The sequence below is a fragment of the Felis catus genome, chromosome A1 (genome assembly GCF_018350175.1).
Source record: "Felis catus isolate Fca126 chromosome A1, F.catus_Fca126_mat1.0, whole genome shotgun sequence".
Lineage (NCBI taxonomy): Eukaryota > Metazoa > Chordata > Mammalia > Carnivora > Felidae > Felis > Felis catus.
The window spans coordinates 20972901-21000559 of record NC_058368.1 but is presented as its reverse complement, the minus strand read 5'-3'; the positions used below and the strand labels follow the sequence as shown (position 1 = coordinate 21000559).

Here is a 27659-nt window from a genome sequence, read left to right as displayed (position 1 = left end):
TATATCAGAACATCAAGTTGTACACCTTAGCAAGAGACAAATTTTATATAACAAAACAAAAACAAAAAACTCATTGCCGACCTAAAAGTTGCATAGATTTTCTCGTATATTTTCTTCTAAAAATGTCCTACTGTTTCATCTTGCATTAAAGTGTATGATCCATTTGAATACATTTTTATAAAATGTGGGGGGGGGGGAGACGTGTGATTTTAAATGAAGGACAAATCCTTAAAAAAAGGGCAGATAGTTCTTTGTAGCTGTGGGGGGTTTCTCTACATTGGGCTTTGGCCAGCACACCTCAGCCTCAGCTCCTGCTGGATTTTCCGGGCATGACAGGATGGGCCGCTCAGGCAGCCACCTCTGCCCCGTTACTTGATTGTTTCCACGATGTGGGCTTATGTCCAGCATAGCTAGGTTGCTGGTTGCTGTCATATTGTAGGTTAAGTCACAATCTAGCACTTCTGACGGTCCCCTAGACTCCACCTTTTGGCTTTGCTCTGGTGGGAGTCAATCCCTTGCCGTATAACACACATCTTTTTTGGTGAGACCAACTCTGGAATGTTTAAAAATTATTTTGTATTGTGGTAAAAAAAACACCGCATAACATAAAATTTACCCTCCTGACCATTTCTAAGTGTATATAGTTCAGTAACGTCAAGCACCTTCTCATTGTTTCATAACCAATCGCCAGAACTTTTCCATCTTGCAAAACTAAAACTCTATACCCATTAAACAACAACTCCCCATCCCCCCCTTTCTTCCAGCCCCTGGTAACCACCATTCTACTTTCTATTTCTAGGAATTTGACTATTCTAGATAACTCATACAAGTGGAGTCATAAAATATTTATCTTTTGTGACTGACTTATTTCATGGAGCATATCCTCAAGGTTCATCCATTCTATAGCATATGTCAGAATTTCCTTCCTTTTTAAATTTTTTAGAATTTTTAGTGTTTACTTATTTTTGAGACAGAGAAAGACAGCATGAGTGGAGGAGGAGGGGAAGAGAAAGGGAGGGAGACACAGAATTCGAAGCAGACTCCAAGCTCTAAGCGGTGAGATCATGACCTGAGCCAAAGTCAGATGCTCAACCAACTGAGCCACCCAGGTGCCCCAAATGTTTATTTATTTTTGAGAGACAGGGAAAACAGAGCATGAGCAGGGGCATGGAGGGGCAGAGAGAGAGAGAGAGGGAGACACAGAATCCGAAGCAGGCTCCAGGCTCTGAGCTGTCAGCACAGAGCCCAACATGGGGCCTGAACTCACGAACTGTGAGATCATGACCTGAGCTGAAGTTGGACGCTCAACCAAATGAGGTACCCAGGCGCCCCAGAATTTCTTTCCTTTGAAAGGCTGAATAATATTTCATTGTGTGTGTATGCCACATTTTATTCCATTCGTTTCTCAGTGGACACTTGGCTTGCTTTCACCTCCAACTCTATTTCTTAGGATTCATCAGTTTGAGTGGCAACGCTGGTCTATTTAAATTTCTACAAAACTCTGTCCCAAGGCCTTAGTTGTCTTACTACATGAGACATCTTTTCCCCCAAAGCCCTTTGCTGATATCAAGAAAGTATTAACTTGAAATAAGGCAAAAGGGTAGCTGTATGTTCTTCCCCTGTCTTACTGGAACATTTTTTAACAGGCCCACCCAAGGATCAACAGATTCATGGAGGGAAGGTGCCTTATCCAACAAACTCTTTGCTGTTGATAAAGGCTCAGACTCTGTGAAGTGACGTGTTTATTGGTAGAACTTTGTTGGGTAGTGATGCAATGCCGGTGCTTTTGATCTAATTGAAGAGATGACCCTACAGGTTGTACTTTTATTGCCGTGTGTGACATTAACCAGTGTTCTATGTAATCTAGGAATCTCATTTGGATGTCTCTTCTTCAGTTTTCTTATATATCCAGTTCCTCAAATGCCCTTTGCATCAACCCCACCATTCTGCTTGCTTTCACGTTAATGAATTAAATAAATCCTTGCCACACGCTCACGGTATGTTTACATGCGAGCCGTATTTATGACTTCAAAAAATTACACTTTGAACTTCTCTCCTGCCAGAACAGCCAGTGCAAATTACCACATTTCTTCATTTCAGTGAAGTTTTTGTTGCCAAGCTATAGAGAAGCCTGACTGTGTCAGAAGCGTAAGCACGAGCCGTATATTAGGATAAGGTAGGAAACAGCTTCCTGCTAAACATACGTATAGCATGATTTTCTTTTCTTTGCTTCTCTTCCGTCTTTTTTTTTTTTTTAAGAAAACTGGTCAACAATGCAACGATGCATTTACCCTGTAAGTGTGTCCGAGCATTTTAATCTACTACGAGGGCAAGGTACATTTCCATGTTGACACGTGTAGAACGGCTAGGCTTCTGTCCATCACAACTGAAGTCTGCAACCTGAGCCACGAGTCTGGGAAGGCCTCAAGGTGGGTTTCCCAAAAGTCAGAGTGGGAAGGCTGGCTAAGCTCACAGGTTGCAGGAAAGATTATAAAATAAATAACAAGCTAAATTTCCATAAACTCTGCATTCCCATAGCCACCTGCAGCCAAACCTCCCTCCTTTGGAGATGTGCCCCTTTCTTGCAAAGGGTTTACTATTGTGGCTTTACTCTGCACTGGCAAAGTGCTAGTGACTGTGGAAAGCAAGCCAGAGACACAACCGACCCCTTTTGCTTTCTACCTGTGTGTGTGTGTGTTGTTGTTATTGTTGCACGGTACAGCCACGGAGCGTGGGATTTTAAGTATTCCAGAGATCAGTTTATTTGGCATTTCGTGAGGATTAAGTGGCTCATTTTAAGAATGTGTCCCTAAAGATCAGGGACTTACTCTCAAGGACGGAGGTAATATCTTAGTTGACTTCCTTTGTAATATCTGATACCTAGAAGAGAGACCAGCCTGAATTAATCAGAGCTTTATTGAATTCTGTAGGTTTTGTTTCTTCTTTTGCGCCACGCAAGAGAGAATATGAAGATAAGTGGTAATTTTGAGACTAAAAGGAGGATTAGAAAAGCAAATTAGGTCTTTTTAGTGAGTATTTTCAAGGCTATGGTAAACTTTGTTAAAAGTCTCCCATATAGCTTAATCATTGTCACATTGCAAACTCTTCTTTGATAAAAAGAAAAACTTTAAACTACTGCCTTCCTCAGTTTTCTCTGTCTATGTGTGGGAGCTACCCTCTGGGAGATGGTCTGTTTGAATGTGACTCTAAATTATTCAGTCAGCTGGTGTTCCACTCTAATTCGGTGGCCCTTTGGTTAGATGGAGAGGGTTGATGGTCTCACCCAAGGACTACGAAGATAACTCCCTTGCATTGTGACTTTACTCTGTGGAGTCAAAGGGATGACAAATGAAGAAATTTCTCTGCTGAAGCGCATGAGGCTAATGTCTGTTTCTGGGAACTCTTTCTTAATCCTGGTTTTAGAATTTTATGAACCTCCACTTTCCTTGTGATACGTGTGTTTAGGGTCATTTCAGTCTTTAAGCAAAATTAGGACCTAGGGGTTTTTTTTTGTTTTGTTTTGTTTTGTTTTGTTTTTTGGTGGTGGTGTTTTTAATTCTTACTCTGATATCATAATATTTCAGGAATAACCACAAGTGATTCTGTAATTCTTCCAGACGTTTTAGTTTAAACCTGAACAAACCATGGTCAGTATCAATAAATGTTTATTGAGTGTCAGCTGGGTAGGAGCCTTGTCTCTGGCATCTGAACAAGTCTGTTTCAAGTGGTTTGGATTTCCAAGATGTTCCGTTACCTGGGTTGGGAGTCTGAGATTTCCAAAGAGATCTGCATTGTTTCCTAAGTTTTAAAATTAAATTCCCAATTTTTAAAGACATTGTCTGTAAGACAGGAGTACTTAGCAGTTTTCATTTACTAACTGCTTACCATGAGATAGAAACTGTGGTTAGTCAAGTGTTTCACAAGCATTTCCGAATTTTAATCCCCACACCAACCCACTGAGTTGAGGGACGACCCTCATGATCCCCATTTTAGAGATGAGAACACTGAGTCTCAGTGAGAACATGCCATTTGTTCCAGGCCGTATAACAAGCTCAGAAACGAATCCGAGTCTGGTTCTGTCTGGTTCCATGGCCTCACTGCTATATCATGTCCTTTGTTTTTTGATTGCCTCTTGCCAGTTCTCATTCAGTGCCATGATATTTCAGGACTTATGCATCACTTGGTTATACATTTTAAACCTGAGGAAACCAGCCCTGCATCGGCGAATGTTTACCGAGTGTTGACTAACTCTATCCTTAACATTTTACATGTCCTTTTGCGTGGTGTGGATTTCCAAATATTTCATTAACCGACAGACATGTTTCTGACAGAGACTTTAATAGTGAAACTTATTTGAAATTCCCAATTATCTAGGATATTTTGTTTAAAGATGAGAACAGCCAGCAGTTTTAATTCCTTAAGTGTTGGAACATTTGGAAAAGAGAAACCCCAAATCAGCTTGCTAACAAATGGCTTAGTGAATGAATCAGCAGGATTGTGCTCTATGGTTCTTTTGGGATGTTGTCTATGTGTCCCCACAATCTGGGTGTAGTGTGATGAGTTGCCCTGCTGAGAAACCAGACTTGAAAGGATAAACAGGGTCGACAGAATAAACAGAGTAAACCCTGAGCATGGGGGGTGGGGGCGTTGCAAGCCAGCCTCCTTTCGCTGCCTTAAGTCACATGCCCGGCCTTTTGGGAATGCGCCCAAAGCTTTCCCTTTATGAACTGGTGGAAACAGCTTAACCCAGCCAATTTGTTGGATTTCTCAGTGACTAGAGCAGCAGACCTGGGGGAACCTAGAAAGCTGGGCGTTGCACAGTGAACAAAACAAACACATGCACATGCCCATGCTGCAGAGAGAGGAAGAGGGTGTCACACAACACAGCGCTTCTCTATTTCTCTCTCTCTCTCTCTCTGTCTCTCTCTCTCTCTCTCTCTCTCTCTCTCTCTCACACACACACACACACACACACACACATACGCACACACACAGGATTAGCTAGAAAAGAAATGGATTTATTGTTGTTGATCATTATGGCTGACGCCTCAATTAATGGAACATTTGTCTCAAAAGCTTCCATTCAGGGCGCCTGGGTGGCTCAGTCGGTGAAGCATCCGACTTCAGCTCAGGTCACGATCTCATGGTTCGTGACTTCGAGCCCCGCGTCTGGCTCTTTGCTGACAGCTCGGAGCCTGGAGCCTACTTCAGATTCACCGTCTCCCTCTCTCTCTGCCCCTCCCTGCTAGTGCTCTGTCTCTCTGTCAAAAATAAATACACATTAAAAAAATAAAAAATAAATAAAAAGCTTCCTTTTTATATTTGTCAAGTGATCTCCTCTGAGGAGCTTTAAAGGCACATACCAGTCCATGAGAACTGAGCAATTCGTCATCAAATGAATAAGTTGGGTTAAGGATTGGCAAGAAAGAGATATTGAAGAGGGAGCTGAGAAAAGTGGTGGAAAGCAAATGGAAGAATGAACCTTGTGTGCCAGCGGTAGGGTCGCTTAGCAGCGGGAAAAACAACAGGGGAGCTCTCTCTATAGGAGAGCTCCCGGTTTGGACCCCCGAGGGACCTGGGCAAGTCTCCTTGCTGAGAGGAGAGGAGCTGTCGTCTGGGAGAAAGTGCTTATGCCTTAAAAGCCCTTGTCAGTGTAGCCCTGTGCTATGAGCCCGGTCCAGGTAATTCAAGAAAATTGTAGAAGTTGCATCATTTGTGTAGCCTAACAGCTGCATTTGGGAGCCTAGTCGGCAATGTCCCAGAGGTGGGCATGAGGGAGAAGAGAGAGGCGGTGGTCGGTGACAGGGACGCATGTGTCTCCTGGGCTGCTTTGAAGATCACCCACCGTGCCACCCGCCCCCGGCCGTGGGCCACCAGTGTGCACTTGTAACATGAGCTCAGACAGATCTGTTGACCCCCAGGACAGCTGCAGCTTGAGTTAATAGAACATAATTCAGCCCCTCAGCGATGCTTTCCTAGAAATCCAACAACGAATTCTCCGTGGATTCAGTCCAGGAATTCCCTTCCTATCTGAGAGAGCAAAAGTGCGTCCTCTGGCATTGGTTCATTTGCAGCCGTTGGATGAAACCTCAGTGACCCATGTCTCTGCTTTTCTTTTTCTCCCTGTCCCACGTACCCCTCCAGGGTCTTCTTAGAGGGTTGTGAGACGTAGTGGGGCTACCCTTCCATGGTTAGGATTCTCAGCAGTAGGACTTTCCCTTGTGGTGTATGGAAGAGAGCCCCATTTCTAGTCACCAAGAAACAGAGGTACAGCTGAGACACGGTGACACTTAAAAGTCAAGGTTTTGTTGGGGCGCCTGGGTGGCGCAGTCGGCTAAGCGTCCGATCTCGCGGTCCGGGAGTTCGAGCCCCGCATCGGGCTCTGGGCTGATGGCTCAGAGCCTGGAGCCTGTTTCCGATTCTGTGTCTCCCTCTCTCTCTGCCCCTCCCCTGTTCATGCTCTGTCTCTCTCTGTCCCAAATAAATAAATAAACGTTGAAAAAAAATTAAAAAAAAAAAAAAAAAGAAAGTCAAGGTTTTGAGGAAGAGGATGGAACATTGAGTTGAGACCTGACTGACTCAGGATCTTTTTTTCCTTCTTAGGTGAACACATTCTTTTGATCACATCTCCCGAACAAGCATGAGACTTTCCAGGTGACATTTCTCTTCTTGGCCCAGAATACAGAGTATGGTGCTACTAACCAGAGCCCCTGGACTGAGGAAAGCATTCTCCTGCACAGAGCCCAAGGAGACCAAGAGGGGCAACAGAGGAGGAACTGTACTTTGTGTCTTTGAAAGGTAGTCTCGTAATTTCCCCTGCATTCTTTTCCCCTTAAGAATGGGCTTTGCTCTCGAAGCTGAGCCTCCCTGTTGCATTTGAAGTCATTAATTCCTTTTGCCTTGATGATAGCCTTGGAGAAGTTCTCCTGCTGGACATAGATGCATTTCACATTATGAAAAGAGCGCTCCAGAAGGCCACAGAATGGCCAGGGCTCTATTTATTTACTTTAGAGGTGGTGGCAGCTGAGGAAGAAGGTTCAAAAGAGACAAAGTTGTGCATGAATTATGATGTGATATGTTCAGCTTTTAGCTCGCCACTGGGCAGACCTTCAAAGTTAGTTTTCAGTGGGCTTTTCTCAGGGGGCCACACCATCCTCTTCCAAATGTGAGTTTGAGGATGCTTCCCATCTTACATCACTCACAAATAACTGCCAGAGGAACCAGAAACAAAAACTATACAATTTACAGTTCCCCCGCTTTGATGTAAGGTGGGGTGGGGGGTGCCAAGCAAAGGCTTCTGAGTAGAACGTGGTTGGATTGCCTCAGAAAGCAAAGTCTTAAAGAGAGAGAGCTGCATTCGTGAATTAAAAATATTAGAAAGCCTTTACTCAGATTCAGTTGAGCTTGATTTGGGTCAAGGTGGGGGAGGGGAAGAGGAACGAAACCCAACAGCCTGTGCCAAGGATTTGCTGAACATTTTTTTTTTTTTTTTTAATGCTGACGGGCATTAAATTAAGTAACAACTGAAGATTACACAAGAGTAAACACTGCTGCTAATGTTTGACTAAAAGCTAACTGAGGGCTCTAAGTGACTCCAGTTAATTTACACATCATGCCAATAACAGCCCCAGGGGACTGTGGGGGGGGGGTGCGCTGCTCAAGGTGGGGGAGACTTTTATAGCCACAAGCCACGTTTTTAAATTTAGAAAAAGAAAACTAGAGCTGAAGGAACTGCTTTAGAGACTCCAGGGAAGGAGAGACAGAAAAAGAGAGAAAGGGGAATTGTATGTCTGTGCCTGCTGGGCTTGGGTTTAAAAAAAAGGGGGGGGGGGACGTGTAACTTTTAAATAACTCTTCTAGGAGGAGGGAGTGTGCTAGGATCAAAGAGTTAACTGTTCCTGTGGGACAGGAGTCTTAATAAATTCTGGACTGTGCCAAGGGTTCCATCCATCCCAAATGAAGGCGCGTAAATTCCCCCGTGAGATCAAATAAAATTGATTTAACTTTGCAACGTTTAGCTTCAAGTTAAAATTTAAGTGTGCAGCAGATGATGTTAAAATTATAGTCCCTCTTCAGCACGACCTCTTTTGATACAGTTTTAAATGCTTTTAAAATGGGATGTGTCGTTTATTTAGTAACATAGCAGCTGATATCCTTAGATTGGGATTTCATCATGCACTTTAATTTTCTAGGGCATTGGGGATGACCATAATTGCTGAACAATTCAATGGAGTGGAATGGGCTAAGTCAGCACTTTATTGCATTTTTCCACATAATATCTGAAATCTTCTTTCTCATTGCAGTGTGTTTATGAGAGCAAGGCATTTAACCCTCACATTTCCTGGGCTTGAATAATTTTCTTAATAAGGCATAAAACGTTTGCAAATTTGCATGTCATTGTGAAGGAGGTAACTCTGTTTAGCATGTCGGGGGATCAGGTCCTCTTGTCTGGTGCTTGACAACCTTCAGGGGATCCTCAAGGAAAGCCAGTGTTTCCAAAGACCCTCTTTCTTCTCAAGTTTTTGTCTTCTCTCAGGCAAAGGCAAACCATCTGCTGTGCTAGGCCAGTCTTAAGTTTAGTCTTGGAGTCTCAGAAATGAACAGTGGAAAGGTCTGGATAACATTGATGTTTCTGGGTTTGCCCAGATGAAACTTTAAAAATCCTAAAAGCCACCAAAATTTCTGCTCTTTCCCTTGATTGTCCTGGATTATCAGGCTGGAGAAATGGAATGGGTGGCTATGTTCCAGTGCTACTGAATGTTGTGTGAACTTACTGATACCAGCCTTTTCCTCTGGCAGCCTATTCTGATCTCTAGCATTCTCCGGGGACCCTCCCAGCATGTCAGAAACCAAGCACCCTGTCTGCAGGGTCAGCCCCGATGCTAGAGAAGCTAGAAGAAAAAAAAAAAAAATCATGCTGTCTCATCCCTTCCGCACTGTTAGTTGACTCACTCTGTGACTTTTATTGCCAGATCCAAAACTCGATGGCCGACCTGACTAAGGTCACCAGCCCCACACAGCTATTTAAAAAAGTTGAAATCACTTGGCATTTTCAGTTCTTGCCATTTGCGAGTTTTTTCGAACATTCTGATGAGCAGTTCTCAAAAATGTATCGCCTCCAAATGGGAAGGTGGGCCAAACCACAGCAAAACTGAAAGTGGCACTTCAAGTGACTGGAATCGGTCGACACTGGTGTGGTAGCTGGTATCCACCATACCTGATGTTAAAACCAGAGACGAGGGGTCTCCCATGTCTTCTGGGCCGGTTTGTTACGCAACCTTAAGGAATGTCTAAGGGGGGGGTGGGTGGGTTTTCACGTATGGAGAGGCTTTGAAATGTGAACAGCTAACTCGCTGTAATTCATAAAAAGTTTGCCATGAGTCAGTGACTGTAGATATTGTCACATTGTGTGAACAAACAGCCTGATTGTAATGATGTGGCATTTCCTGTCCTTGTCTTCAGTAGACGATCCGATGTCAGGTTGCAGTTGTCTGCTGTTTTAGCTCTTCTACTTGAACCTGAAAAGGGAAACTGCTGTAATTTCTTGAAACTCTGAGTCGCAAAGCTGGGGAGTGGCGAATGGTACGGTAATAACAGGAATAGCTGAAATTTATTGTGAATCTACTCTGCGCACTGCTCTGAGCGACAACCCCGTGAGGAAGGTACTATTGTTCTCTCACTGAGAAGTTTAGGAAGTGAGGCATGGGAAGATAAGCCAAGTGTCCATGGTCGTCCAGCGGTTGGTGGAGGAGGAGGCTGGGTTTAGCCATAGCTGTCTTCCTCTAGTCTTGGGCTCCGCCAGGGGGAGGAGAAGTCATCACTGCCTTCCCCGGGTACCCAGACACGTTAGACACCACACACTGGAGTCGGGGGAGAGAGATTGGATTTCTTGAAGCCACGTCAAACCCCAGTCTCTATTATGCCTTAAAAAAAAAAATCCATCTCTTCCCATCTCTTTTTTGCAATTTAGAACACACACTTCAGTTTTTAAGAGCAGATTATTTGAGGGGTGCTTGGGTGACTCAGTTGGTTCAGTGTCCAACTCTTAATTTCCGCGCAGGTTCTGATCTCATTGTTTGTGGGACCGAGCTCCATGCTGATAGTGCGGAGCCTGCTTGGGATTGTCTCTCTCCCCCTTTCTCTGCCCCTCTCCTGCTTGTGCTCTCTCTCACTCTCTCAAAATGAATTCATAAACTTTAAAAAAAGAATAGATTATTTTATTGGAAAAGCATAATAGCCACACTGAGCTCACCACACATCAGAAATTATTTAAAGTACTTTACATTTATTATTCATTTTATTCTCAACTGTATGAAGTGGATAGTATTTTTATCACCATTTTACAGATGAGCAAACTGAAGCAAAGACAGGTCATGTCACTCATTTAAAGTTGCCTAGTTAACGGGATGCAGAGATAGACGCACACCCAGGCAGTCTGGTCCCATGGCCCACGGTCTTGACACTACTTTCTCTGTCTCCAATGAGCTGAGGGCTATTCAATGAGATTCAAGCTTCAGGAAAATAATTTGGGCTGAGTTCTATCACAGCCGATAGTGGAATTGGCCGTTTCGTCACTACCGTGAGCAGCACTGTCTGTGTTCCCTCTGCTGTTACAGCAGCACATTCCAGGACGGACCCCAGAGGGAGGGTCTGCGAAGGCCTGAGTTACCCCCCAGCAGCTGAGACTGGGTGATTTCTAACTCGTACTTCTCTATGCCCTGGTTCTCTTGCCTCAGAACCAAGGCCTGACAACAATGGCCTCTTTTATTTGTGGTGTTTTCCAAAGCAATCTCGCACGCATTTCCTCATGTGATAGGAGTCTCACCAAGGTTCTGTGGGGGTGTGATTGTGCAAGAACCGTCTTCAAGAATTGTGAACCAAAAGGGCGGACACAAAACCTGGTTTTTTGATTCTAAGCCAGAACACGTTTAAACCAAATCCCTGATTCTGTCTCCGGTAGAGACAACATCTAAGAATAAGTTTCCCTGTCATGTTGCAGTTTCTGTGGTAGATTGTGACCCCTTTTTCTTACAGCGGGTCCTATGCAGCGGTCCGACCGGCCACGGGAACTGGCTGAAGACCACTCACGTGCTCACGCTGTATTCTGTGCTCGGATCCACCTGTCATGATGGACACCTTACAGCAACAGGTGAGGATATCAGAACTAGTTACATTTAAGAGCTCAGGTTGGAGCTGGAGCCCCCCGGCAGGGCAGCAAGGACAACCAACGTACAGAGAAGAATGACTAAAATAAGCTGGACTCTGGCTTCCGCACAGAAATGTTGTTTCTTCTTAGAACAGAGAAATTAACAAGACCTGTTGATAGTGAGTGGGGGCAGGTCTCCCATACTCCCCCTTCTCCTCCACTCCCTGGGGTTTGGGAGCCCAGGGAGGCTTAGATAGATGGCCTACGTCATCAGGACTGCTTGCAGCCCACAAGGATCTAGCTTAGCTAGAGTCTGGATACCAGAACCCCAGCTCAGAATTTCAGAACTGTCTGGGAAGTTTCCACAGATCTGAATCTGTGACCTGGAAACAGGCTTTTACCACATATCCTCAAGTAATGTGACGGGCCAGCTTGTAAAGTGATCCTAAGGAAAGCTCAAATCCTCTGCTTCAACCAGGTGGAGGGAAGGAGTGAGCGGAAGAAAAGCGAGGAACCTGGAAAGAAAAAGGCCCCAAAAGACGTGTGAAAGGAAAGCTCACAAAGCACCTTTTTAAGAAGGCTTTAAGCTGGAGTTGACAGGCAAGGCACCAGCAGACGCATATGGGCAGGTTAATGTCCCTAAAATCAAGCAGGAGCCAGTAATAACAGGGTCAGGCAAATAGAAAGTTACAGCTGGTAAGGAAGTCTGTGCAGTACAGCATGAGATGTAGCAATTATTCTGCGTATAAGGCCTGGCTCTCCAGCTCTGGGCACAGACACTGGGGCCAGAGATAGATTCTGCTTCTCATAAAGCATCGTCTTCCCTCTGGGAAAGATCCTTGGAGAATTAGGAGGGCTTTACAGCAAAGTCAAGCATTATCTATACTTACTGGGTCCTGGAGGCCAGGTTAGAAGCTGCGTGCCTGGTTATTGCCTGCAGCTGGGATGGTCTCCGTCGGCTGGATGGAGCAGGGACCGTTTATACGTGCGCCGTGAGCCCTGACCTAGCACTTGGGTGGCATTTGCGAGCTACAGCGGTGATTGCTGCTGTGACTGGGGCCCCGACTTCAGATCTGTTTGTTATCACTTACCTTCCTCTGGTGGTTTGGGTAGGCGCTACTTTGGGGGAACAAACTAAATAAGACAAGTTTCTGAGCTTGGCAGTAGCTGCCGATCGCTTGCCTGTCTGTTGCAGGGCTCTTTCTTTTTCTAAAGTAGTAGAGTGCTGGCTTCTGTTTCACTGGTTTCTATTTCTGTAAAAAAACATTTCAGGACTGCTTTCCTCATCGTTCCTACTAAAAATTAACGTTCCCTTCCTTTCTGCCCTGGAAGGGCTGACCCATATTCACCCGATCTGTTCCCTCCTCGCCCGCTGCCAGCACCAGGCGGGTTACCGCCATCAGATGTTCCGCCCTGGCCAGCACATGTTTTTAAATGACTGTGCAGTACCGTGGTTATAAAAACAAATGGACCTAGACAAGGTCCCAGCAGGCCACGGGGATACACCCACGTTCTCCATCCCTGCTGAGCTGGGCTCTCGCTTTGAGTCTTCTCCTAGTCAGAACTCTAGATGCCCTCATTCGTGCGACTGTTTTGGTAGTCGCAAGGCTTGATGGGGCTCCTAGACGTGAAATGTGCACAGAAGGATGCTAGTTCAGAGGACACACTTGGGGGTCAAAACTAGGTGTGAACTCTGATGCAGTCACTTACTGAGTATGTGCTCCTACGGGTGAGTTTTTTTAACCTCTATGCCTCAGTTTTCCCATCTACAAAATGGGGAAGCAGCAACATCAGTCTGTACGGGGCTCTTGTGAGACTTGCATGAGATCATGAATGTGAGGTTCTTAGCACAGTGCCTGATACAGGGGAAAATGTTATTTTAATACAAGTTTTGCTATTTGTTATCATTTCCTTGTTTTCTCCAAAACGTAGCCGATCTTAGGGCACACCTGTTTATGTATGTAGGGAGGGAGGTCTGATGATTTGGAGAATGCGGAGAGGGGAGCCTCTTTGAAGCAAATGCCACATTTAACTCTCGTATCACCATCATCAGCCCAAGGCAGCCCAGAACTTGCCCTGCTGCCTTCACATGAGCCATCCTCAGCTGGAGCCCAGGAGAAGGTAGAGTAGCAAGGGCCACAGAGCTCTCGTGGGAGGGGACTTGGTTATTCACCACAGGCATCACCAGGTTGTCACTTTGCACACAGGAGACGGTCAGACGGGACTGGCAGGTGATGCCCAAGGCATCACTAGACGCCCGTGGCACCATGAACCAGAGCCTTTCTCCCCTGCTGGTGACAATTTGTAGCCCAGGGCTCAGTGAAGTACCTGAAAGAAGGCTGGCGATGAAAATGTTCACCTTTGCCTTCCAAGACTACAGCTCCTTCCCACAAGCTGGGCAACTGATGCACCAGAGTCTGCGTGGCCATCCATAGACCCTGCCAATCAGCATCTCTGCCGAGCAGAGCAGCAGAACTGGCCGTGGATACAGTGAAACACCATTTAAATCGGTGATTCTCAAACCAGGAGTCCTCATGGCACAGACCTCGGGCGAGCTGGACTTAGCGAGGTGGCAAGAGTCCTTCTCAATAAAGGACCAAGTGAGCAAATAGAAGGTTCTCTAACTTCCCTCACACGATTAACTACAAACAGACAAACATGTATGGCCCCTCTCTGTACGTACTGCTAAATGAATGCCCAATATATAAACAATTAACCGGGACATAGTAAGAGGAAAAAGAAAACAGATGAAATCAATAAGGCACCTTCTTAGTGTGACATATAATTCAGAAATTTTGTGCTTGAGGTAAAGTAGCCCTAAGTGGTCAACTGCAGACCTGGGTGGATGATGAAGTCTGAGTGTCTGTGGGTTTGAATTTAAGCCTACCAAATGCCTTATTCTCCCACGTTTCTTGTCCTCATGTGTCTCCAGGGTAAGAGTTAATATAAGCTACAAATATTCTTCCAGGACTAGTTATTAACTGTAAATGTTGAAAGGCCTTGACAAATATAAAATGTTATATATAGGCACAACAGTAGATCAGAGAGTTATCTTCATCAAGTGGGACTCAGAGTTTTCCTTAAACACCGCGATCTCTTCGTTTCCCAGCAGTTCCAGGGCAGACGAAAGTTCCACGGTATATCTTTTTAATGTGGCAGGCCTCAAGGGTAGATTGAGTTAGGCAATTTATCCTCTTTTATGCCCTGTATTCACAGACAACACTCCAATGGGGTAACATAAAACCACAGATAGGTTTCTTTACAATGGTGTTTAAGCGAACTAGGAAAGCAGCCCAAGCCATGTGTGTGGAACCAGGAAAAGAGGTATCAGGGGAGGCCATGGACGTTAAATGACAAAAATGAGAAACCTTCCTAACTGCTCCAGACGTTATGCTTAAAGGCGCATTTCTTTGGCAGCTTACATGTTTCTGAAATTGGTTCTCAGGCCTTGGATCACCCCAAGGTGTTGATGTTGCGTTTTGACTCAGTAGAAGCCAACCCTCCCCAGGCCGTCCAGCCCTCACCCACAGACCGCACGCTCACACCATTCAGCAATCAGATGACAGAGAGGAAAAGTTCAAAGAGGGTTATTTCTCAGAACCCGCTGGCTCATCTCCTCTCCAGTATGTTACTCACACTGGAGATGTACAAAACCTGTAAAAATATACTGGGACTCTGCCGCGTGCATACGTGCGCACGTACATGCACACGCATGTGCCATTGGCACTCATGCCACAAGGGCCACCCTTCCTGCCGGCTCCTCGCCTTGTCAGGCTTGTCTGCGCATGACGGCCCAACTGAAGGCAGGCCAAGTCTCAGGGGAGGAATCTGCCTGGGTCTGGAGCTGGAGTTCAGGTTTGCTGACTTGGGAACCGACCTGTTGGTCGTCAGCAAAGAAAACATGGCTGTTAAACGAGCAGTAGAGGACCTTGTGCTAGTTGCTGATGGCTGGCTTTGGTTCCAATTGGAAGCCTGAGAAATAAAAATATTACAGAGAATATATAGGGACAGAAAACAGAGCAGAGGTTGCCAGGGGGTGAGGGTAAGAGGAAGGAGATTGATTACGAGAGCTACAGAACTTCTCAGGGTGTCAGAAACATCTGTTTGGTAGAAGGGTGGTTATTTGACTGTGTCTGTTTGTCGAAATTCGTAGACCTGTGTCCGAAAAAGACAGAATTCTACCAATGTAAATGATAACTATTTAAAAACAATTGAAGGAAGACAGTCATTTTTGTCTATTAAATTGATGAATGTTTTGAACAATGAAACAGATGATTACATATTTTGGAGAAAGTTCAGGAAAAGAAAAGTATCATACACGGTCGAGGGAAGTGTAAAGATTTTTGAATGTTTCTGGCTGGAAATGTGGCAATATGTATCCAAAGACTTAAAGCTGTGAGTAATATTTTACCTGATAATTCCTCTTCTAGGGATCTATCCTTAGAAAATATTTTCAAGGAATATAAAGATCTAGGTACAAGGAAGTTTATTGCAATGTTGACTGTAAAGGGAAACATTCTACAAACAAGTTTATGATTACAGTACATCTGTAGGCAGTAAGAATTATATTCTCAAAAATTTTTAAGACTTTGGAAAAAAAGTAAAAAATTAATGTGAAGTGACAAAATTGGATACAAAGCTTCACATACAACATGCTTTTATCTTTTGTAAAAAATGGTGGGTTTGGTTATATGTGTATATATATATATACATATATATATACATACATATATATGTATATATATATATATATACAATATACACATATGTATACATATGTACAAACAGAAAAAAGACTGGAAGGATTTGCACAAATGAAGTGTTAATAGTGGTTATCAGGATAGTGGGATTAACAGCGGTTTTAAAAATTATCTTTATTTGCTATTTTTCCACACTTTCTGCAGAAAGAATGTATTAGCTTTATGATCAGAAATATAAATATTATTTTTTGCAGTTTTCTTTGCTATCAAGGGCTCCCCCTGCTGCTCACCTAAAAAAATTATGGTGGGTTGGCCTCCTACCACTCATTTCTGATTTTCCTCATCTTCTAAAAAGCTCCATGCTGGATCTTGATGACTACTGTCTACTTGTTACTTGTCTCAGGAGCAAACTAATCTAATTTGAATACTTGGAATAATATGTCAAGTTCTAGTCTTTTTGTAAAAATTGCAATGTAATTCACATACACTAGTCATTCATTTAAAGTCATTCATGATTCAGTGTTTTTTAGTATAGTCACAAAATTGTGCAACTGTCATTAATATATAATTCCAGAAAATTTCCATCATTCCTAAAAGAAACCTCATACCCGTTAGCAGTGACTTCCTGTCACCCCCTTGTCCAGTGCCTGGTAATCACTGAGCCTTGGATTTACATATTTTCTGTGTCTATGGATTTACATATTTTGGATTTTTCATATAAATGGAGCCATATCATGTATGGCCTTTTGTGTCTGGCTTCTTTCACTTAGCATGATGTTTTTACAAGGTTACAATCCGTGTTGTGGCATGTGTCAGAACTTCATTCCTTATATGACTGAATAATATTCCATTGTTTGAATATTCCACATTTCATTTAGCTACTCCTCAGTAATGGACATTTGGTTGTTTCTACTTTTTGGCTATCATAATTAATGCTTTTATGAATATACACAAACATTTTTGTGGACGTATTCTTCAGTTCTCTTGGGTATATAGCTAGATGTGAAGTTGCTGAGTCATATTATAACTCTAAACTTTTTGGGGAACTGCCAACTCATTTTAGAAGGGACTATCATTTTATATTTTCACTAGCATTGTATGAGGGTTCCAATCTGTCCTTATCCTCACCAATACATATATACTGTATTTCTAATTAAAGCTGTCCTAGCGGGTGTCCAGTTTTACCGTGTTATGGTTTAGATCTGCATTTCTCTCATGACTAATCATGTTGAATATTTTTTCACGTGTTTGCTGGCTAAAGTATGAAGCTTTCAAAATTGGGATGTGAGTCTTCCAACTTTGTTCTTTTTCCGGTTATTTTGGTTATTCTGAGTCCCTTGAATTTCCATATGAACTTTAGGATTATCTTGTTAATTTTTGCAAATAGAAGTTGCTGGGATTTTGATAGAGATAGGGATTTTGAAGTCTATAGATTAATACAGAGAGTATTGCCATCTTAATAGTTTTAAGTTTTTTAATCCATGACCCCTAGATGTCTTTCCAGAAATTAAGGTCTTCTTTAATTTGTTTCAATGATGTTTTGTATTTTTCACTGTACAAGTCTTACACTTATTTCATTAAATTTATTCCTAAGAATTTTATTCTTTTTAATGCTATTGTAGGTGAAATTTTCTTAATTCTATTTCCTGATTGCTCATTACTAGGGCATCGAAATACCATTGATTTTTCTATATTGATCTTTTATCCTGCAAACTTGATGAACTAGTTTATTAGCTCTAATAGATATTAATGGATTCCTTAGAAGTTTTTGTTTACAAGATCATATCATCAGCAAATAGAGATAGATTTACTTCTTCCTCTCCTCTCTGGATGCCTTTTATTTCTCTTTCTTCACTAATCAACCTGGTGATAACGTCCCAGTTTGATGTTGAATAGAAGTGGTTAGAAAGAACTTTTTCCTGGTCTTAGTAGGAAAGCTTTCACACTTTCAGCATTAAGTATGATGTTAACTGTGGGCTTTTCTTAGATGCTGTGTATCAGGTTGAGGAAACTCCTTTCCATCCCAGTTTATTGAGTGTTTTAATACGATTTTTACGTGATTTTTTTTTCATCCTGGACTTGTTCAAATGATTTTTCTGTGTCTATTGATCATGTGATCGTTTTTTCTTCTTATTAATGCAGAGTATGACATTGATTGATTTTGGTATGTTGAACCAACTTTGCACTTCAGGGATAAACTCCAGTTCATTATTTTGTGTAATTGCCCCCTTTTCTTTTTATATTGCTAAATCAACTGTGTCAGTACTTTGTTGAGAACTTTTGCATATATATTCATTAGGGATACTGGTTTATAGTTTTTTCTTTCCTTGTGATGTCTTTGGATTTGGTGTCAGGGTAACACTGATTTCATTGAATGAATTAGGAAATATTACCTTTTCTTCTATGTTTTTGGAAGAGTTTGTGAAGCATTTGTGTTAATTTTTCTCTAAACATTTGGTGGAATTTACCACTGAAGCTCTCTGTTCCTGGGCTTTACTTTCATGGAAAGTTTTTTTATTACTACATTTTTTTTTTGGCTTCTTTATGTTTATTTATGTTTTCTATTTCTTCCTGAGTCAGTTTCAGTAGTTTGTATCTTAGGACACAATAACTTGTGTATAGTTTGTTGGAATAAAATTACTAAAATAGTTCATTTTAACCCTTTTTATTTTTTATGTAAATAAAAATCACTTATTTTATTTCTGCAAGATTTCTTTTTCATTCCTGATTTTGAAATTAAAGTTCTCTCTTTTTTTGAGGTAACTCTAAGCTAAAGGTTTCTCAATTTTGTTGATCTTTTCAAAGAACGACGTTTAGTTTCATTGATTTCCTCTATTTTTCTCTTTTCTATTTCATTGATTTCCACTCAAATATATATTATTTATTTCCTTCCTTTTTTGGGGAGGGATGGTTATTTATCTCTTATTTTTTTGGTTTCTTAAAGTATAAGATTGTTGATTTGAAATCTTTCTTCTTTTTCATAATAGATATTTATAGCTATACGTTTCCCTCTTAGTGCTGCTTTAGCTGCATCACATAAGTTTTGATATATTATCTTTTCATTTTAATTCATGTCAGAGTGTGTTCCAATTTCTCCTGTGATGTCTTATTTATTTATTACTTAAGAACATGTTTCTTAATTTCCATATATTTGTGAATTTCCTACATATCTTTCAATAATTGGCATCTAACTTTATTCCATTATGATTGAAAAACACACTATGATTTCAGTCCTTGTAAATTTAGTGAGACTTGTTTTATGGTCTAACATATGGTATATCTTGAAAAACCTTCTATGTGCATTTCAGAAGAATATGTATTCTACTGTTGTTGTGTGCAGTGTTCAGTAGACATCTGTTAGTTTTAGTTAGTTTATAGTGTTGTTCAAGTTTCCATTTCCTTTTTTATCTTACGTATAGTTGATCTGTGCATTACTGAAAGTGGGTACTGAAACTTCCAACTATTAATGTTTAACTGTCCATTTATTCCTCCATTTGATTTTTGGTTCATGTATTTTAGGACTCTCTTGGTGGGTGCATACTTGCTTATAAATGCTGTATTTACTGTAGGGATTGGTCTTTCACTCTAATAACTATTTTTGTCTTAAAAATCTATTTTGTCTGCTATTGGTATAGACAGTCCTGCCCCCTTTTGTTTAACATTCATGTGGTATATATTTTTCCATCCTTTTCTTTTTTTAAAAGTTACTTATTTAAATTCAAGTTAGTTAACATACAGTGTAGTATTGGTTACAGGAATAGAACCCAGTGATTCATCACTTCCATATAACACCCAGTGCTCATCCCAACAAATGCCCTCCTTAATGCCCATCACCCATTTAGCACCCCCCCCCACTCACCTCCCCTCCAGCAACCCTCAGTTTGTTCTCTGTATTTAAGAGTCTCTTATATTTGCCTCCCTCTCTGTATTTAGCTTATTTAGCTTCAACGTGTGTGTGTGTGTGTGTGTGTGTGTGTGTGTGTGTGTGTGTGTCTTTGAATCTAAAGTGTGCCTGGGATAGATAGCATATATTAAGTCATATTTTTTGTCCATTCTGCTAACATCACCTTTTTGTTGGGTGTAGCTACGGAAGCCTCTTCCCTGGCCAGTTAATGATCAGAAAGAGATTTTTTCGATGTCCAGAACCAGCAAATCTCCCCATCTTTGCTGAGGGACTCTGTGTACATATTGATTTACATCTTCGACACTCAGCCAAGAACTTGACAACTCTGCCTTAGCCATCATTTCCTGTTTGTACAGAAACTCAAGTTTAGTAGGAGTTGAGAAGTTACCATGTTCGCTGGTATTCTCTGAGCATGTGCAGAGCCATGGACTTGTGCAGGACTCCACATATGCATATGACCTTTTGATTTCCAGGAATAGGTTGGAGTTTTTCAAAGTTATCTATGGGCATCTCAACTTTTCCTTTCAAGTCTTTTGTTTAGTCTGTGGTTTGTAACAACCATTTTCCATTGCTTCAGACAGCTGCAATATTCATCATTTACTTCTGATGGTTTTTAACCAATAGCCCTGAGAAAAAGTCTGTTTGTTTAGGCGACCTGTGAGTCAGATCAAATAAAGGCAGTCTTGCAAGTGGGGTTTTCCAGGGTATCCCTAGACAAATAGTTACAATTCTCTGGAAATGGATATTTGAAGAAAGCGTAACCTCTTTCTGCCCCTTCCAGTGGCTACAATGCTGCTGTTTCAACATGGGCTGTTAGTTTTCAAGGCTACTGTGGATCTGAGGAAGATTGAGTGGGAGAATAATGGGAAGAGGACCTGTTAAAAATGCTACAAAGCTCTCCATCTTACTGAGATTCAACCATTTTATGGACAAACATTCCTCAGATCACTGCAAGCTTTTGGTTCATTTCCAGAGTCTTATAGTTAGCATTGACACTTTTTGCCAGTTTTCTCATTGCTTTTATATAGGAGAGGATTTGGGGAGTCCTTTACTCTCCCATTTTTGTTGATGACACCTTACATTCTAGATGTTAATCAATTTTTTGGAGAATTCTCAAAATTTCTGTTCACCATGCCTACATGGACCACAGATTTTTTTTTTAAACTTTTGTTGTCTTAACAAAGGTAGAGTTTGGTTTAACTCTCCTGGCAAAAGTGGTAAAAAAGCAGTCATCTGAGGCCTTAGTCATTCCCTAAACAATACTAACTGAATGCATTATCACTGGGACACTGCAGTTAAAAAATGCTCAATAATATGTAAGCTTGATATGTTTCACTTCACTTTTGCACAATGTGAGGTTGAAACAAAACAGTATTCCCTAGGGAGCCAGTAAGGGCGTCTTTAAGTGGCGGTTCTGGCACTGAATAGATGGAGTAGAAAAGATTGTGACTGTCAGCCAACAAGTATGTGAAAAGATGCTAACATCACTATCCATAATCAAAACCAAAATGAGATATCACCTCACACCTGTTAGGATGGCCACTATCAAAAGAACAGAAAATAACAAGTGTTGACAAGGATATGGAGAAATTGGAACACTTCCACACTATCGGTGGGCATATAAAATTATGTAGCCACTACGTAAAACAGTATGGAGTTTCTTCAAAGAAATTAAAAATAAAATTATCAAATGATTCAGCAATCCCACTTCTGGGTACATATACAAAAGAATTCAAAGCAGGATCTCAAAGAGCTATTTGCACATCCATATTCACGGCAGCATTACTCACAATAGCTAAGAGCTAGAAGCAACTCAAATGTCCGCTGAAAAGTGGATGGATAAAGAAAATGTGGTATACACATACAGTGGAATATTATGCAGCCCTAAAAAAGAAGGACATTCTGTCACGTGCTCCAACATCTGTAAACCTTGAGGACATTACACTGAGTGAAATAAGCCAAACACAGAATGACAAATACCGTATGATTATACTAATGTGAAGTACTTAAAATAGTCAAAATCACTTCAACAAAAAGTAGAAAGGTGGTCACCAAGAGTGGGAGAGGGGGGAGGGGAGTGAGCATTTAGTGGGTGTAGAGTTTCAATTTGCAAGATGAAAAAGTTCTAGAGATCTGTTGCACAACAATGTAAATAACAGTATTTAACTGTACACTAAAAAAATTGTTAGCAGTTCAGTAGAAGAACTGAAGTTTCCATACTCCGATTCAGTTCTTTTATTCTCTAAGGTACATGGTATGGTTGATGGTTTAATGGCATTCTGATATACTTTGGTACGTTGAGATACTTTGGTATATACTGAACCATTTCACGCTCCCGTGATACTCCTTGAAAGGGTCCACTGACATGCTAGCAGGATAATACTACAATTAGTACTACTGTATTTGAAAAGTGATAATGATAATGATGGCCAACCTTTATTAGTTGCTTACTGTGTACCAGGCATTGTTCCTTGAGGACTCTATCTCATGTTATTTAAGCCTCACCACAGCCCTATGAGGCAAGGCCTATGCCCATCCTATGTTACAGATGAGCAAACTAGGTGCAGGAGGTTAGGCAGCTCGTTCAATCTCTCCCAGCAAGTGGCAGAGCCAGGAAAGAAAGGAACTTCTAGAAAAGGAGAATTATATTGCGTCGTATTTCAAAGATGATCTCCATTCATTATAAAGGAGTGATATAGATACTCTGGCTTGAATGAAGCTGGAATGAATTCACTTCTAACCTTCAAGGGACAGGTAAATACCTTTATTACAAAAGGAAATTGACATAATACAGCTCCTCCTAAACAAAGAAAGACATTAAAAAAAGAGAGAGAGAAAGATCTGTGCTGTGGGGGTGTCTCTTTCTATGTGAAAGGGCACCACTGCACTTTTAAGACTTGGAGCAGCAAATAGCAATAGGGCTTAAAATGGTACCTGCACTTGGAGGACAGAAGCCACTTATTGTTATTCCTCTTTCATCCACACACTGCAGCACAGTACCTGGAAGTAGAAAGAGGTGTTGAGTTGAATGGGAATGAAAGGGAGTATTTATGGGTATACGAAGGGGTCAAGGACACTCACTGATCCTTTGAGTCAGAGCCACACTTGCATTCTGCCACCACCAAAGCTTTCTTTTTCCATATGAAAGACAGCTCCGCATATAAGAACAACCACAAATTCCCTCTTTGCCATGCCACCAGAAGAACCTGACGTTGTTGTAGATTAAGTCCCCAGTGAGCTCACAGATGCTTTGGCTGCAAAATTGCCTTGGAGAGCTGAGAAAATGGAGGTTTCCAGAAAATTGAGGTGAGTGGGTAGAGGCCTCTCAAAGCAATCATATTAAAGTCAAGATACTGACACTTAGCCTACAGAGAAGAAGAAGGTGGACTGGGACGTAGTGGAATGTAATGTAATCTCAGTAATCAGTCTGAGTCTATGTGTGTGGATGTCTTCATTCACGTGGCTTCTCTTCCTGATACCCAACCAGTATTTGCTAAGTCTCCTTGACCTTAAAGGAGCCTGCTTGACTAGTTACAGTGATGGATTATTTGGATATGATGCTTGTTGAATGGGTCCTGAGCTTCCCTTCCTCCCTCGACATGGGTTATGCACTCCCTCTTGGTCTCTTGTGAAAGTCACTTTAATTATTACAGATTTTGGCCCCCAAATCTGAGAAATTATAAATTGGTATCTTCAAATGGCAAGTGAGCCTTCCATAGTGTATATGACTACAACCAATATGAATAACGGCTGTTCTTTACCTAGTGGCTACGTTGTTCCGTGTATTTTCTAAGCATTTTATGTACGTTAACCCAGTGATCAAATAGGTACTACTGTATTATTTTCCTGGAGGAATAGACTGAGGCTCAGAGAGGTTAAGTAACTTGCCTAAGGTCCTTCAGTGAGTTAATGGTCTAGGAACAAAGGCGCACTAAGGAATTGCAGTACAAATGTGCTATTTCCGACCTGAATTTGTGAGACACATGCTTTAATAAACTGTATTTAAAGGTAAAGGGTTTACCACCTTCTCAGACACTAAGTAACTTAAACTACGTAAGGAAAGAGAACCCTTGCCTCCTAGGGGGTGTTAGAGGACCTACAGATGAGCATTATGTATAATTATCATGTCATTCTTAAGGCATTATTTATAATTAACATGTCAGTTATTTATAGTTGAAGAAATACTTGTAGATTATTTTAAAAGGATTTTAAGAAACAGTGTGTCTTAAGCTATTTAAATTGTAATTCTTCACATCCCTGATTTACTTAGCAAACTTCAGGCCCGTCCAGTAACTGCCCAAATTAATGGGAGCATGGACTAATGCAGTTTTGTGTAGAGGATTTGTAGCCATCCTTGTTTGGCTTTCTGATTTAAAATACATGTCTTGTTGACTGGGACTGGCTGTTTGGATATCTGTGAGATTCGTTCTTTGTAATGGTAATACGGTCAAAGCCTCTAAGGAATTGGATTTAGTTCTAAGAACCTGAAGTCCTCCTTTGAAGCGACCCTTTAAAAATATTAGCAAGTATCAGCCTTAATATGCAACTTGTATGCCTCACTGAGTTTTCGTGCGATTAGAAGCTATCACTAGCTCTTTGTGTGGAAGCTGCAAGGGAGAGCAAAGAGTTGCAGGGAGCTGAGAGAACACTTCTGTTTCATGTCCCCGTCCGTGCCTGTTTTGGCCCAAATGACTCAGATGCAGGACTTCAGCTGCTTCGGCATTCTTGGGGTTTGTGTGCCAGCTCTATTGGAGACTAAAGCTTATATAAGTAATATAAAACCTCAGCATTTACAACATAAAGGCACCGCAAGATCTCTCCGACATTAAGCTTTGGTAGGATTTTATTTGGAGGAATTTTATTTTAAAATGTAATATCCTTTTCCTTTCTTTGGCAAATAGAATCAGGGAGAACTTGGATGGGACTCTGCTGCTTATGAAAAGTCTCACCCTGTTCATATAAGCAAGTCTGTCACCCTTGATCGGAAAGTAATCACTCATAAAGCTTAATGTTATTATCATCCCTCGGCCTGGAGTGATAGATATTCTCGAGGCCTTTTAAATAAAAAGTTTAAAATTGAATTTGCAACTCAAAAGATTGGTGGGTTCAAATGTTAGTTTCCTGCTGAGTAACTGTGAAAACAATCCTGAAGTAGCTAGTAGTGTGTTAGGGATGGCAGTTTTATTAAATGTCTTGATGGAGTGCAATGAAAACACGCTTTCGGTGTCTTCATGCAGGCTTTCCCTCTACAAAAATAATAGTCTTCTTATAGACGTTAGTGTTCGCCTTCACTCTAGTCGGTTATTCTCCCAGGGAAAGTTTTCTGCAAAGCTTTTCAACAGGAAGATGAGATTTGTCTCTATTGACCAATAAGACTCTCCTGTGGAAAGTGATTGTCTGACACTGCTCAGAGATTACTGATTTGCATGTCATCATGTCATTTGTTGCATAAGGTCTTAAGCCATCCGTTTGGCCCAAAATAGTGCCACTGAGTATTATGTATGTTCTTGTGGTGATGTGCCTTCTAGCATCACCGATCTTCAACAAAGTCCTTGACGGAAGAGAGCGATTCACACGTGGGAAGGCTTCCTCTCACCCAGTAGAAGACCAACAAGTTCATTTAAAAAGGTATCTTTCAATTATGAAAACTGGCAGGCCTGAAAGGACACTTGGCAGTTGAACTTTGCAAAAACATTTGCACTGGCGGCTAAAGAGGACCTTCTCTTTTGCTGGCCTCATGAAAAAAAAATGAAACATTTTGCAGTTTCACCTCAATTTCCTCTCTCCTTTTCCCCACAAAAACAAAAGGTGATTTTTCAAGGTCCTTGTATCAGCATTATTTGACATCCTCCTATGGGTTTGACCAAATAACTGACCAAATCCCTCAGGAGGAAAATGGAAAATTTGTTGTGATTTCCACCTCTCAGCCCCAGTCCTGTCTCCTGGTCAATGGCAAATTGTCTCTTTTCCCAGTTTCTTTATTTTTCCCCTCTATGGGCAAAACACAGCTGCTATAAAAACTAAAAACAGTGAAATTCCAGTCTTGACTAAAGTTGGGAATTCTTGCACACATGAAAAAAATCTTTGTTTCTCCTTGGGAAATTGGCAGATTGAAAATAGACAGCCTAGCTCTTCTCACGTTGACACATGAGCTGCAGGAATTGGATTTTTAAGAGATCTAAAATGTAACGTTAGGGAAAACAATGCTGTCACACGCAAGTGTGGCTTATGTTTATCTCCATACCGTGTGTCCTGTGCGGAGATCTTTATAGACAGGACCTGGAGCACCCCTTGCTTCCCGGGGAAGGCTATAGCTTTGTGAGAATGGGAATAGTGTTCCTCCGGTGAAGATGTTGTCCATTCTTGCTTAGGTAATGGGGGATTGTGGAGGGTAAGGAAGCCGCAGACTGTAACCGGCTGCCTGGTTAAGTGCATCCTTGAGTTTCCTGGCAAGATATGGACAAAGCCCCCACACTGGCAGCTTTGAGTAACCTGCGCCTTAAAATATTTGTCCAAGATATAACATAGCTCTGGATAATTTTATTCATGTCATTCAACACACCCTCGGTTCAATCTCACTATATAATTTGTGTGTACATGTATGTGTGTTTTCTTCTTCAGGGTGTATCCTTAGCAGAATAAAAGATGTGCTTTAAAATTCTATGCATAGCATACGTATAACAACTGGTGAATGAGAGAAACAGCAACTCAGGTTTTAAACCCCTGAATTAACTCTCCTCTTTCCTACACAAGTTTATTTTGTAGTTTCGTTTCTAGTACCCAAATTAGAAAGAAAATGTAGCCATCTGCGGCAGTTTGGGTGAAACTTTTGACCCCGCCTGTAATGCACGGAGGGGTTGTCTTGCATTCTGTGCTGAAATGTACCTGTGGGGAACAGTAATCCCTCCTGTTATAAAAGGAGAGTGGCAGGGGGAGATCTTGGCTGCTTCTGGTGAGGATACTAAGCCATCCTGATTTACCACAGTTTATCGATTGATTCTCTACCTCCCTTCCCACCTCCAGTCTCTTCTTCCTTATAGCAGGCTGAATAGTGGTCTCCTGCATATGTCCAGAATAGTCCCCAGAACCTATGGATCTGTAACCTGGCATGGCAAAATCTGTCCCCAAAACCTATGAACCTGTAACCCGTAACATGGCGAAAACAGCTTTGCTGATGTAATTTAATTAAGGATCTTTTTTAAAAAGTGTATTTATTTATGTTTATGGGGGGAGGGGCAGAGACAGAGGGAGAAAGAGAATCCTAAGCAGGCTCTGCACTAACAGTGGGGCTCAAACTCATGAGCTATGAGATTGTGACCTGAGCCAAAATTAAGAGTCAGACACTCAACTGACTGAGCCACCCAGGCAGCCCTAGTGAAGGATTTTGAGATGGGAATATTATGCTAGATTTTCCAGGCAGTCCATCGTAATCACAGGGTCCTTATAAGAGGAAGGCAGCAAGGTAAGAGACAGAAGAAGGCAGTGTGACTGTGGAAGCAGAGATTGGAATGATGGGGACATAAACCATGGCCATTTCCCGAAACTGAAAGAGGCAATGAATAGATTCTTCCCTGGAGCCTCCAGAAGGAATCAGCCCTGCTGACACTTTGATTTTGGCCCCTTAGAACTTATTCTGAACTTCTGACCTCCAGAATTGTAAGAGAAGGCATTTGTGTAGGATACAGCCACTGAGTTTGTGATAATTGGTTACAGCAGCCCTAGGAAATTAACATACCTTTCCATCCCCTTCTCACCTTCTGTTCAAAATCTCTGACTTTGTCTGCATCTTCATTTTTGCCTTCGCTCACATTTCTTATTCCTGCCTCCATCCTTTTGGCCACGGATTTGCCTACCCTTCCTTAAATTAACCGTCCTCCAAACCAGGATACTTGCATGGCCAAGAAATTTG

General features: G+C 41.7%; 1 long non-coding RNA gene across 2 annotated transcripts in view; it reads left to right on the top strand.

Annotated features, from left to right (window-relative positions):
* The first annotated feature begins 6645 nt into the window (after nt 1-6645).
* LOC123383991 overlaps nt 6646-27659 on the top strand; it is a 116781-nt gene continuing 95767 nt past the window's right edge. For both annotated transcript variants that reach the window (XR_006594468.1, XR_006594463.1), the window contains exons 1-2: nt 6646-6798; nt 11035-11149. This is a non-coding gene — a long non-coding RNA (uncharacterized LOC123383991). The remainder of the gene's footprint in view (nt 6799-11034; nt 11150-27659) is intronic.